Source organism: Aphelocoma coerulescens, chromosome 13 (genome assembly GCF_041296385.1).
Source record: "Aphelocoma coerulescens isolate FSJ_1873_10779 chromosome 13, UR_Acoe_1.0, whole genome shotgun sequence".
In the NCBI taxonomy this organism is placed as follows: domain Eukaryota; kingdom Metazoa; phylum Chordata; class Aves; order Passeriformes; family Corvidae; genus Aphelocoma; species Aphelocoma coerulescens.
This window is the reverse complement of record NC_091027.1, coordinates 6982960-6996315: the sequence shown is the minus strand read 5'-3', so window position 1 is coordinate 6996315 and position 13356 is coordinate 6982960. Positions and strand designations below refer to the sequence as shown.

Sequence of the window (13356 nt, the reverse complement as noted above, 5' to 3'; positions counted from 1 at the left end):
GAAAAAAAGAAAGGATTCTGGGTTCATGTGGGTGAGCAGAATTTGGTCCCTTGCATTTGAAAAAAACAAAGCTTTGTCTTCCTTTCAGTTTTCCCTTATCTAGCTTGAGATTCTTCGAGTGCCAAAAATAATATTGCATATTACTGCCAGAATATTTATCTTTTTGAGCTCATTTCAGAGACAGGATTTGTTCAGGAGAGCCTGGGAGGGGACAAAGGCTAGGGTTTTAAAGCTCATCCTTATCTCTAGTCTCAGTGTTTTTTAAGTTAAAAGACAAATCAGAAAAAGACAAAGTCACTCACACCAAAGGAGGTACCAGTTTATCTTCAGACAACACAACTTCTATTTAATTTTCCATCCAGACACCCCATCACCCTTTGCCAAAGTGTTGAATGTACACGGGGCTGGATGAGGTTGGGGGAGGAAAGCATTTTTCTGCTGCTAATAGCAATATCTTAGTGTCACTCATGATTTATAGCCAGCAAAGAATGCTTTTTCTGGTCTATGTTCTGTTCACTGTAATGAGTTCAGAAGGAAGAGTGCAGATGCCTCATGGAGCTCACAGGAGGAAATCTTCATTAGTCCCGTCCTCTCCAGTGTGGTAACAAGGACTGGGAACATTAGAGGAGAAACCCTCTTGTTTATAACTAGCTTATTGAAGTGCACAGGCATGAAGTTGTCATTGTGTCACTCTGCTAATGTGTCACAAACTTTCAGACACTGCTCATCTTCAAGATTCACAAGCAACTCAGCCACATGGTGCTTCTTGCTGGTGTAGGGAAGGAAGAAGGAAATTAGGACACAGAACAAGATATTCAGGAGAGGATGAACCCTTGGATGAAATCTGGAGGTTACACGGTTCTTCATGTAACCTGGGGTAGATTGCTGGCTCTGTTGGGAGCAGGATCAAAGGGGAGTGAACTCTGCCATGGTGCAGGAAGAACAGAGCCTCTATCAGATTAGAGACAAGTAAGAAATAACAGCAAGCCTGGATCCATCATGTCCAGTACTCTGTTGTAGATTGAGGCAATAAAAGAAGCTATTTAGGGAAAGCACACTTGCTTGGCCACTTTAGTCATCTGTTCCCCTCACACCTCTAACAGCAGCCATAATTGTCACATCAGCTGTGGTAAAGTGGACATCCCTGCCGAGGGCATTTAGTGTCTATGTCTAGACTTTGTGATTTTGTCTAATTACTCCCTGACACTGACAATTCTGTCTGCTTCCCATGGCAGCCAGTTCCAGAAGTTCAATTCCACAGTGTAAAAAAGCACTTCCTTTTATCTGTTAAAACCAACCCCCTATTAGAGTCAGCAAATGCCAGCTGGTTCCAGGACTATGAACTTCCTGAGCAGCAGCTCAACCAGAGCTTACCTAGGGCCTTCCTCATTTTACAAATGTTGATGCTGTCCTCATTTTCCAGCATTCTTCTCTCCTGCCTCAAGTCACGTCTCCTAAGCTTCTTCATCCCTCATCATCTTGTTTGTCCTTCTGTGGACCTCCTTTAGTTCCACAAATACCACAATAAGCTGAATTTTGCTCCTAATTCCTGTGAAGGAGTGGGATCTATCTGCTTTGTTCTGACCTTGCTTGGGATCAACCATATGAGTGCTTTTCAGTAGGTGAGGAGGAAGGACACCTCTTGAAAAAAGTGTCAGGCTGCCTCTCTCTGGCTGAAGCATTGCTGTATTCTTAATGTAATCTCATTACACTGGTCACTGAGTCAGTTCAGTGAATCGTGAAATGCATCCCCAGTTTTGTTTTTGAAGGTGAGAGACAAAAGGGCAGTCAGATCCCTTCCTCACCCTGAACTCTGTATCCAACAGATTTATCCAAGGGCAAGACTGGAGTCTAAATGACCCTGATACTGAACAAGTGTCATAGATCACAGCTTCATCCATCCATTCCATGAAACAGAGAAACGAGGAATTATGCATTTCAGGATAAGAGTGATGAGGTTTTGTTACTTGGCAACTGTAGCTCCCACATATTTTGGAAAAAAACTGAGAACATCCTGTACCTTGGAGAAATCAACCAGCTTAGGTGAGGAGGAAGGGAGCTGGCAGCAGATCCCCAAAACTTTGAGCTGGAAAGATCTCGTGAGGCTTGTGGAAGTAAAAATTGCTTTATGTCTTCATGTTCCTCAGCTTGTCTCCTCAACATGACTCTCTGCATCAGATTCTGGGCTCTTCATGATGAAATAATCCATTGTTCTGCCATTTCTGTCTCGCAGAGGCATTTCACAGACATCTGAATGAGCTCTAATCCACCTGCCAGCTGCAATCAGCACACAGCATGGCTGCACTCCTGTCAGCCAAGATTTGAGCACCAGAAACAAAAACCTTCAAAGAGGAATCAGCAAGAGATCTGCATGTGAAAACTGGGGAGGGGGCAGTCAAACCTGAGGGTTTGGTGAGTGTACATACAGAGATAGCAAACCCAGGCAATGAGGCCAGGGTAAAGTTTGACTTGCCTTCAGCAGTGGCAGTTGACTTCAGATAAGAATTCAGGCATGATATATTAAAATAATAATTTAGGGCTTCAGTTGCTGGGAGCCAATCTCCAAGGTTGAGCTCAGCAGGCGGCTGTGTTGCTGGACCCCAGCTAATGCATTTATGCAGTGGTTCAGCATTTTTGGTCCAGTTTTGTTACTGACAACTTTGCTGTGTGAAATCCCATTTCTCTTTCCTAGGTTGCATATAAGAATCCAGTGGTTTCGAAGAGCAGATCTCAGGTCTCCAAGACAACCCTGCAGTAACCAATTAAGTAAAGGTAAGGTAACAAAACTACCATGGCAAGAACTGATTGAAACGGTCTGTTGCTTCAAGGAGTGCAGCAACATGAGATTGCTACAGTGGCAAAGATGTCTTATTACAGTCTTTGTAAGGTCTGCCTGGCACTGCAGTCTGTTGTGTGAAATTCCAACTGGCTCAACGTAAAATCAGTGAGACCTGAGTTGTTAATACCCAGTATAATATTCCAGTTCATTGGGAATCCTGTTTTTTCTAGTTATGTCATTGAAAGGACATGCGCTAATGTCACTGCAACCCAAGCAGCTAGAACAGCCCAGCAAGAGCTTCTCTCTGAGACACAGCTATTAAAGCACTGCTCACACATCTCCCAGAGAGTGGGGAGAGGTTCTGGTGTATTTTCATCATGTGCATAGTATAAGAAAAGATCATAGGAAATAAATGTGAGGGAGATGGAACTTCTTCGGCGAAACCATTCCTGATCGCAGGGTGTCTCACCTCTTCCAAGGCTCATATGATGGTGGTTTCATCTGCTTCCCACACAGTCAAAGTGAGCCCTTCCTAATTGTAACCAAATCTCTCTTACTGCAACCTATCACTTCTTGTCTCCTGGCAGACACAGATAATAGTTTATTACCTTTTATACTGCAGTTTTACCTATCTGAAAGGTATTATCATGCACCTCTTCCCCCAGACTAAATCAAGTCACTTTTTTCTGTGCCTCTTTGCAGGGCTCATTTGCTGTACCTCTGGTTGTTCTTGCTGCTGTACTCTGGACTCTGTATTCAACAGCCAGGGGCCAGGGACCGCGCTGCCACGATGAGCACGGAGCAGGTGATGTGCAGGTACTATGTGCAGAGAGCACGCTGGGAGGGAAACAAGGGTCTGTTCTCACATGATTTGCCTACAAGCAAATCCTCCACTGTCCTCAAGTACTACCAGAAGGGACAGTGTGCCTACAGCACTTGGTACAGGTGTGATCACACGAGGCTCACAGCCCTGGGGGGAGCCACAGCCACTGTGCTGCCCCTGGCAGTCCCCCACAGCCCCTGAGCATGGGCCCACCACCACACGGAGCAAGCAGAAGAAGAGGGCGCTCAGGGACAGAAATCTGTGGCTTGAATGAAGAGCAGCAGAGGCGTGGTGCCCTCAGGGTTGTCGTGTGGTGCAGTGACCAAAATAAAAATCAGGAAGTGAAATCCCATTACTACTTGGAAGCAATTTGCAGTGGACTGGAAGATCCGGTCGCTGGGAGCTCCTGTGGTGACAGGGAGCAGCTGTGTCTATACATGTTGGAGGGAATGTGGCACTTGGGAGAGTGCTGCCTGTACCTCCACAAGGTCATGGGTGAGCTATGTGGGCTGCAAGTGCTTCACCCTTCCAACCAAGAAGAGAGGAAAGCTCACAAGATGATGTGCATGGCAACATTTGAGCTCGACATGGAGAAGGCCTTTGCTTTCCAGGACAGTCAGGCCAAGGTGTGCAGCATCTGTATGGAAGTGGTGTATGAGAAACCACCAGCCTCTGAGAGGACATTTGGGATCCTTTCCAACTGCAACCACATGTACTTCATCTGGCAGTGGAGATGTGCCAAGCAGTCCAAGAAATCCATCATCAAGTCCCGTCCAGAGTGCCAAGTAATATTCAAGCTTGTCATTCCCTGTGTGTACTGGGTAGAAAAGCAGAAGAAAAATGAGCTGATTAAATAAATAATTTAAGCAGAGTGGGCAAAAAGCCCTGCAAGTGCATTGAAAAAGGGAAAGGAATGTGCTGGTTTGGAAGAAAGTGTCTTTGGAAGGAAGTTTTGCAGGGAACAAAAGGGCTGAAGGAGGTAACAAGGTTCTACAGAAATGTTAGGTTCTCTGAACAGTTGCTCTGTACAGTGGAATGCACAGCTGGGAACTACTCTTTTTCAAACACAGTGACTGCTTTTACACTATGGCAGACCAGGGTCTTTGTTTCACTGTCAGCTGAGCTATTTCCATGTTCTGACTCATCCATGGCTGTTTCTACACCAGCAAAAGCAGCAGCATTTGCAGCATTGTTCAAGCCCTCACAGGTGAAAATAATTATGAGGCAGAAATTTCCACCAATGTGGAGTTTTTCACTTCTCACCTTGTGGGTGTTGCCTTGTGTGTGCAGTTCTGGGTATGTTCACAGCATGACCATGGTTCTCTAGGACAGAGGGACACAAGTGACAGGAGGCCACAGTGATCATGTCCAAACCCGCCTTTCCTCAGGAACCTGGTGCCTCACAAATTCTCTGAGTCAACCTCAGGACTATTTCTTGTGCTGCCTTCACGTTTCTGCACTCCTCATCCCTGTTGTGAGTGCAGCAGTCACTTTCTTCTCACTGTCTTGTGTAGCTCCTGTTCAGGCAACCTTTATTTTCTACTTCTTCCACTTTTCCTTGAAGAACAGCACTTACATTATACTTCCTTGTGGATAGAAAGTACAGTTCTTTTCAGTTAGTTCTCTCTTCCAGTTTTGTTAAATCCCAGATGAAGTGATCTTAGACTGCTGAGCCTTGCTTTCCTCTTCTGTGAGACAGGACAAGTACAGCACCCAGAGGCTTGTAAAACCTGTCATCTGTGCTGTGGCAGCAAAAAGCATTGTCACTGAACACATCTTACAATAATTGTGTTGCCATCAGCTGGAGATCTAGGAGGAAGACCTTATGTGGAAAGTGCTGCTAAATACTCAGAGAAAAGCAAATTTTGAATTCTCAGGGGTAAATATTTATTCCAGACTCTCAAAAAAGTAGTGGTTTGTAAATCCAGGTGTGGGAGGGTTTTTAGTGGTGACAGTGCCTGGAATTTTTCAGCAGCTTTTCTTTCTCTTGTTGAGACTTCTCATTAAAAAGCCCTAACAGTCATGGCAGCAGCTACACAGGTGTCCTGTCAAATGGAAGAGCTGGGGCAGAAACTCCTTGTTCCTTCCAGTGCACTCATTACTGTTTTGTCTCTTCAAGTTCTGTTTCAAGTCATAGATTCCCCTTGGATCCTTATGGGGCCATTCCACGGATGAATGAGCAGCTGCTTTCTGTTTCTCAGCACGTATCTCCCCTTTGTTACAGTGTTCTCATCAGGTCTGGTCACACTCCCACATATTCTGATATTTCTGGTACCCTGCACCATCTTAGGAGAAATAAATTAATAATCTTCTTTCTTGCATGCACACCTTTCCCTGTGCCCACTTAAAAACTAATCCTGTGGCAAAAATTCTTCAGCTCTGCATTAAGATAACTGGTGATCTATGAAAGCAAGTTAAAAATGAGGTTCCTAAACAGAATTTAATATAATATTGTTGTTGCAGTGACTGTAATTCAGTGCAGATTTGATGTTTTAAAGCCAGGGTTACAAGGGCGTGCACTCTTATCAGTCTATTTGATTTTAAAATCCTTATCTCTGTTGTACTGTAGGCATTGGGGTAGCTCACCTTGCTGGGTTAATAAAATGTCTCTTGGATCTCTGTAGCCCTTTTATAACATCTAAGACTATTGGAGTTTCATGGTCACCACAATGCTATACAGAGCTCACTCCTTCTATTCACGGGTTATTGTGCTAATAAATATGAGATAGATGCCTTTGGGCATTAACAAACAGGTGCAGCCCTACAGTGTGACAAGGAAATTATTTTGGCCGGGACTTTCCAACAGTATATTATCAGAGAGGACTGTATAAACAAGTCAGCGCTTGTTGGAAGGAAGCATGAGTATGGGACCTCATTCCTGGTTGCAATTCTACTTCACAGTCCACAAAACCTCTCTAAGACTGTGGATCTCTGAAGGCTGGAGGCAGCTTGACTGTGTCTCTCCATGCAAACTGTGCTACTCTGTGTCTGTTCAGGGACACTCCAGAGTGATGAATATGCCAAGTCACTCCAAGGTATTATATGAAAAGAGACCCTGGCACCAAGTTCAGCTTGCCAGAGACTTGCAGACATTTAGAAATGTGGTCATGCAAGCCAAGATACAGCTCCAAGTTCTTTTAATTCCCACAATCATCAGACAACTGCTGAATGTGATAAGGCAAGGATTTCAGCTCAAAATGGACTGGGAACAGGGAGAGGAGTAGAGAGAGACAGTAGACAGATACCAGGCAGGAGGTGCAGATGTTAAAGCTTTGATGTTCTCCCCTTCAGTGGAAAGAGTGGAGCCGAGATTAGCAGCATTGTGCTCAGTAATGGCATTATCCTGCTCAAAACACCAGGAGATAGAGTTGTGTTGAATGTCGCTGTGTCAGGGTACTTGATCCTCCACTCAGTTGCTGTTTGAAACCAGATTAACATCTGAGACTAGGATTGCACCTTTTATACTTGACAGTGGGAGCTGGTTATTGTTTTCAAGCTAAGTGCCTCCTTGCTGGGGTGGCATTCCAGTACTTGTCCCAGAGCAGCAGTGTGGTGTAAGCCAGCAGCTCCCACTGAAAGGGAAGCTGGCCCATTTCTCCCCTAGCTGTGCTCTGATGGTACAGCACTGCTGCAACACTGTCAGCATCCCAGACATACCTCAGACATGACACTGGACAGCACACCTGAGCCTCCTTGTTTTCACAGACAATGCAGAGCAGGAGAATGAGCAAGACTGGAGGGATTCAGGTGTGTTCTGTATATCCCAGACAAGCTCTCCTGTTGCTCATTGCATCTCCAGGGGAAGATATGAGTGCAAGGAGTGGCTTGTTCTGGTGGCTATCTCTTAAAAAATATGTATTTAATTAGCTTGTAGGAGGCAGGATTGAAAAAACAGTGCTTTGGGACCAGAAATTAGTGGAATTTATCATGGATCCCAGGTCCTGGGATCCTGTTCATTTTACATTCTGAGATCAGCTTTGAGAAGACTCTGATGTCTCCTACCCAGTAAAGCTCTACCATTATTGAGACAACCAGCTGTGGTGTGCCAGGAGAGAAGCTGCTGATTCTTGCTTTCACCCCTGGCACTGTGCTGCCCTTTGCTGCTGCAGTGAAAAATGTGTCCATAACTGTTGAGCTTGGATGGGTTACCCTTCCTTCTCAGACCAGGGCAAGAGAGCAGAGGAGGCTGCTGTTCTGCTGAGTTCTGTATTTCATAGTCTCATAGCTTTCTTGAAGGCAGAGTTCGAAGGGGGTTACATGATAAAGGCAAGCAGCAACAGCAAACAACAGGCAGAAAACAGCTTCTTCTTCTATATGCTCTATATCTTTTCTTACAGAAGTGTGGATTATATTTGCTAATTAACACATAAGATTAACACATGATTCTAGTTTTCTTTTTCTTAACCTATCCTGGTCTAATTCTACCAGTCGTAAGCCTTACACAAGTGTTACACAGGTATTACACAGATTTGCATATACAGTTTCTATCAGCTCTTATTGTTTATGTGAACACTCTATCTAAAAAATGTGAACAGTATAATTCTATCTATATTTTGTCTAAAGTAAAGAAATTCTGTGAAAAGGTAACTCTGCTGCAGTAAGAACTGTGTTTAAGGTCTCTGCTACAGCTTTTTAATGTTTAAGACACTTAGCATATATTTATACTAAAAGTTAAAAAATCTGTATTTCTATTTCACTTTGGTGTGGCTTCATGTATCTCAGCTTGTCCAAAGGTTTTAATTCAACCCCTGTGCTTTGGCTTCCCTCTGGGCCTGAGTCCAGAGGAGCTTTCACTCCAACACATAACTTCTGTCAGCCTTTTGAGGGAGCTTTAACCAGGCAGGGGTGAGGACCAGCACTGCTGAGATAGCGAGGCTCAGTTTTCCCAAGGAACCTTATCCCACTCTCCCAGAGATCCTTGCTGCTGCAGCTACACAGTGACCAAATCCCAACCTGTGCCAGGTAATGTACAGCTGGGTGTGGGATGTGTGGGCCTCCTGTCCGCACTGTAGGGCAGAGACTTCAGACAGTGTCAGCCAGAGAATATGGGCCAAGACCTTGACTTGAAGATTCTTTTTCCTTGCTGGCTCTAATTTCCTGAAAAAAGATTAAATTATGGTGTGGGGCCACCCTGCAGTCCTGCTGTTTTGGTGACAGCTATGGGGCAGCTGTGCTGGAAGATGCAGTTTCAGAGAGACAGGAATAGATGCTTATCTCAATCCAGTTCACTGGTCTTGGGTTGAGAATATTTTAGGGCACCCCAAGTCATGCCTGACCGTTCTGAATTTTCAGGAACACTGAACAGTGAGTGACTCTGCTGGGTTTGGGAGATATCAATCTTCAGGTATTCCTTTTAATCTCTTTATACCTCACTTCTTTCATCATTCAGGTGGGAAGTGAGAAGCAGCCTTTACCTGCCTCCCATCACATACATAATTACTGTTGTTGAGGAGGCTTCACTGCTGCTGCTGGCAAAGTCTCATCAGAGCTGCACCCTCAAGTGCCAGAGCTTTGGGTAGCTTTTCCTTCACAAACCACGTAGATCAAGTCAGGCTTGTCATTGTGAACAGGCTCAGCACAAAGGACACTCTAATTCCACCTGGTGATGCCTTCATAAGGGGCAGCTCCTTATTAATGAATGATTTCACCCTTCAGTGAAACACATTTCTGTACTTCACAAGTTGTGAAGGGATCTGAGCAAACACACTGCGTTGGGAACAGCAAAAAACACCCAACATGGATCAAAAGCATCAACATGCTCATAAAAGGAAGGAGGGAGTTATCCTGATTCATTTCAGGAAGATGTCGTGAGTGTGCCACACATAGACCACACTCAGGGCTCCACAGGGGTTTGTGCAAGTAAATAGAGAAGACAACTTACAAACAGTGGGAGAAAACTCAGAATCTTTCTTGAGGCAAGACCATTTTTCTGGCTCACTGGGGACAGCTCCAGCTACATTAGGAATAACGACACATTATTCCTGATATTCCTGAGGAAAGAAATGAATAGGACCCAAATGTTTACTTAAAGAAAATATATTCTGGATCCTATGAAGAGTCAGACTTCATCAAGACTTTGTCTTTAATAGACACCAGCACTGGATTCAATCCTCTCTAATACACTCCTAGGGTGATACAGGGCCTTGGGGAACTTTTCCTAGCATTTAGACAGTTTATTCCTTAGACAGGAAGTTGTTTAGTTCCTATTTTTTTTTCATCCTGACACAGTTTTTTAGATGGGTGCATTATCCATGGGAAGTTTTAGTGGGTTTTGGATACTTGCAGATATCCTATGGTGCTCTGTGATCAACTGGCAGTAAAACGGGAGGTATTTCTTCCTCTGAGCTTTGAAAGGTTATATTTCCATTTCACTTTCCAAATCTGAAGAAAATTAGTATTTCCAATTTCAAAAGCTCTCCCCATTCCTTTATCATAAGTAAAGAAGAAACGGGAACGCTTGGTTGGCCTGTTCTGCACTGTTCATTATTTTACACAAATGTATCACTAGGTTTCTCTTCTTCATAAAGTCTCTACAGACATGCTTTTAAACTGTGCTTCTTCTGATAGCTTTCATTATTTTCAACACCTAACATATAATACTTTTATGCCTCATTTAGTAGAAAACTGTAAAGATCAAATTTCCGTTTAAAATATGGAGCCTTGTAACAATTTTTTTCAACAACTAAAATAGAAGTTATATGAATCATTGCTTCTCTTTTATTACTTAAGAAAAAAAAGAATAAATATCTAGAAAATGTTTTCTGTATCCTTTTTGAAAGAAACATATTTCACTGATTGTAAAATAAGTGCTTGTTTTCCTGCTGAGGAAAAGATTGTTTGGATGGTGACTAAGGAGCCAAAGCAATTTCAAAGAAGAGAGGTGGGTTCTGTTTTATAAACACAGAAATCTCAAGTGCTGTGTGTGGCTAGAACAGCCCCACAGAGAAACTGAAAGTTTTATGATCCTAGAAGATTAAATGAGAGATTGGTGCAATAACTCTATTGGTTTAATGTATGCTTTGTTTTGGATAAAACAAGATGTTTTGCTGCCTAAATCAAATACTTTTAGCCCCTTTTCTTGTTGATTTTGTGCTGTGACATCAATAACAGCCATTTTTAAAAGCCCAAGGTTTATTTTGTTACTCCCACCCCCCAAAACCTGTGCATATAACCAGAAACACTGAAAATGTTAACATTTCTGAGATCCTTGATGTTTGTTCTTGCAAAGAGCTCCCAAACAGACCAGCATTCATCAGAAATATAACAAATCCCTTTGTTGCTTTTCCACTGGTGCCATTTTAAAAATAGTAATATCTTTATTGCAACACTTCTGAGGGAAAAGGGCTCCCTTACCCTTCAACAGCCAGACAGATACTCCTTCTGTGTCTCCAGTCCTTTGGCTGCTGCTCTCACACCATGGAGTTACTGTCAGCACAAAGCCCACGGATGGCATGGTGACATGGGAGTTCTAGCGGATGTGTGCAGAGCAAGAGGGATACGCTCAGTGTGGTTTTACTCTCAAAGGAAAGAAAGACCCCACAGTCACCAGCGCAGTGTCAGAGCAAATCTCAGGGAGGTTTAAAGCAGCTTAGAAGGACTAATGGCAACTGTCCCTGGTGACTACAGCTGGCAGCAGCTCCACCTGGCTACTCTTAAATCCCCTACCACAACTCCTTTACCACAGCAGGTCCCACAGGAGTTTAAGCTCTCCACCTCCACGGGGAACACAATCCCCCAAAACCCTTGGCAGTGTTTTTCTCCTTGCTGCCATGCTGTCTCAATCTCACATGGCTTTTGTTTCAGGGGGTGGGGTCATGAAAGTCTCCTGGAAACTGGTGTTGTTCAAGGGCTGACACAGAGACGATGTCACATCGCACTCTGAGACGATGGCTCTGCCCCACAGCACTCACACGACAACATTGTGGTGATTGAATTGGAGCAGGGCTGGAGCCTTGGAAGGCTTGCAGATGGGGGAGCTGGAGCTGGATGAACTGTTACAGAATAGCTGTTACAATTTCTCGTCTATTTAAGCAGACTCTGAAGTCAACTCTTCAGAAGTAAAGGCTGGTACCTGCTGCAGTTCTGTGTGCCTGCCTGTCTTTTGAACTCCTTTCAAAGAGGCCCTTGTACTTTGTCAGGAAAATGAAGAGGGAGATCCCTGTGTAATCTCCATCAATACCTTTCATTTCCCAAGGTAATGGTGCCTAAAGTGTCCTGGGGAGAGAGCGCCTTTCCCCTCCTGACACAGCGGGGACTCCTTTGAAACCCTCCTCAGGCTCACAATACAGCAGCTTCCTCTGCTCCTCAAAATGCTATTACAGCATAGCTAAAATAATTTACACGCTGTTAGTATTTTTTTTTTTCTGAGATAAGGCCATGTAAATGTCCATGGAAAAGTCAAAATGCCCAGTTTAGGAAGGAATTTGAGTTTCTAATGCCATCGACAGCATGCACGTCGTCAGAACTCCTCCATGAACAGAGAGAAACGTGGCTGCTTTCCTTCAAGTGTTTTTCTCTTGAATTATTATTTTCAGTTGTTCATTAGTCCTGTAAAGTCAACCAGCCATTTTGTTCCAAATATTTGGCTAGTTAATAATTCCAAGAAAATTCTAGTGGTTGTGTATTGATCCGAATAAAAGTATGGAGCTTTGGAAAATCAGAGGGGTTGGATGGAGTGTTTCATGAAGAACAGACAGTTTGCCTCCAATTAACTTCAAACACTAACAGAGCACAGAAACGGCTGCAGGACTTCAGGAGAATAAATAACCATTTGCAGATTGAATACTGGCTGTCGTATCACTGCTTTGTGGGCTTTATTAATGACTGGCTCGGTGAGAGGAGCCTTTTTTCTGCTCCTCCACAATCAGAGGAGGCACGAGACAGATGTGGTTTACATTCATCTAAAGTTAGAAGTCATGATGTAAATTGCAGAAATAGACATGAATACATAAAAAAGCCAAAATGTGTAATTTGAAAAACATGTTAGAGCAATAGCTGTGCAATATCCTGCTTCCCAAAAGGTTCAGAGGAAGAGGGTTATGGGTAGAGAGCCTAATGGGGCTGTTTGTTTCCTGGGGAGCAAAGCACTAAGTTTTAACGTTCATGAAAACCGAGAAAACAATTATTTGGTTGTGTATGGAAACTTTTAGCCTTCAAAATTCAGAGAGAAATGCTGATAAAAAAATGCTGGGATCCAGAGGTCCTGGGAGTACTTGGGAGTGGCTGCAGGAGCTGGGGTGATTCCATTTCCCAGCAGGGAGATGTCTGGCAACTTAAGACAGTGGTGACACAGCACTGGTCCTTATACCCAGCACTGAGCTTCCCTGGATTTCCAGCTGGATTTCTGCTTGTCACTCCACCTGCCTCATCACTGGGACTGGGAAGCTGGACTGACTGCACTGCTGACTGCAATGGACTGACTCTGGGCCCCTCAGTTCGGGGAGGACATTGAGGGGGTGGAGTGTGTCTGGAGAAGGGAACAGAACGGAGGAAGAGTCTGGAGCACAAGTCCTATAAGGAGCGGCTGAGGGGGATGGGGGCGTTTAGTCCAGAGAAAAGGAGGCTCGGCGATGACCTTATCACTCTCTACAAGTCCCTGACAGGAGGCTGTAGCCAAGTGGGGATCAGCCTCTGTTCCCAGGTAACTGTTGGAAATGATGTAACTTTCCTAATTAATTGTTTTGATTAACTTTTCTAATTGATTTTTTAAATTACATATATATGTATTACAGTGACATAACCAGCAACCCCACAA

At 43.9% G+C, this 13356-nt stretch overlaps 1 pseudogene; it reads left to right on the top strand.

Moving 5' to 3' along the window:
- The first annotated feature begins 3569 nt into the window (after positions 1–3569).
- LOC138118349 (E3 ubiquitin-protein ligase makorin-2 pseudogene) overlaps positions 3570–13356 on the top strand; it is a 10938-nt pseudogene continuing 1151 nt past the window's right edge.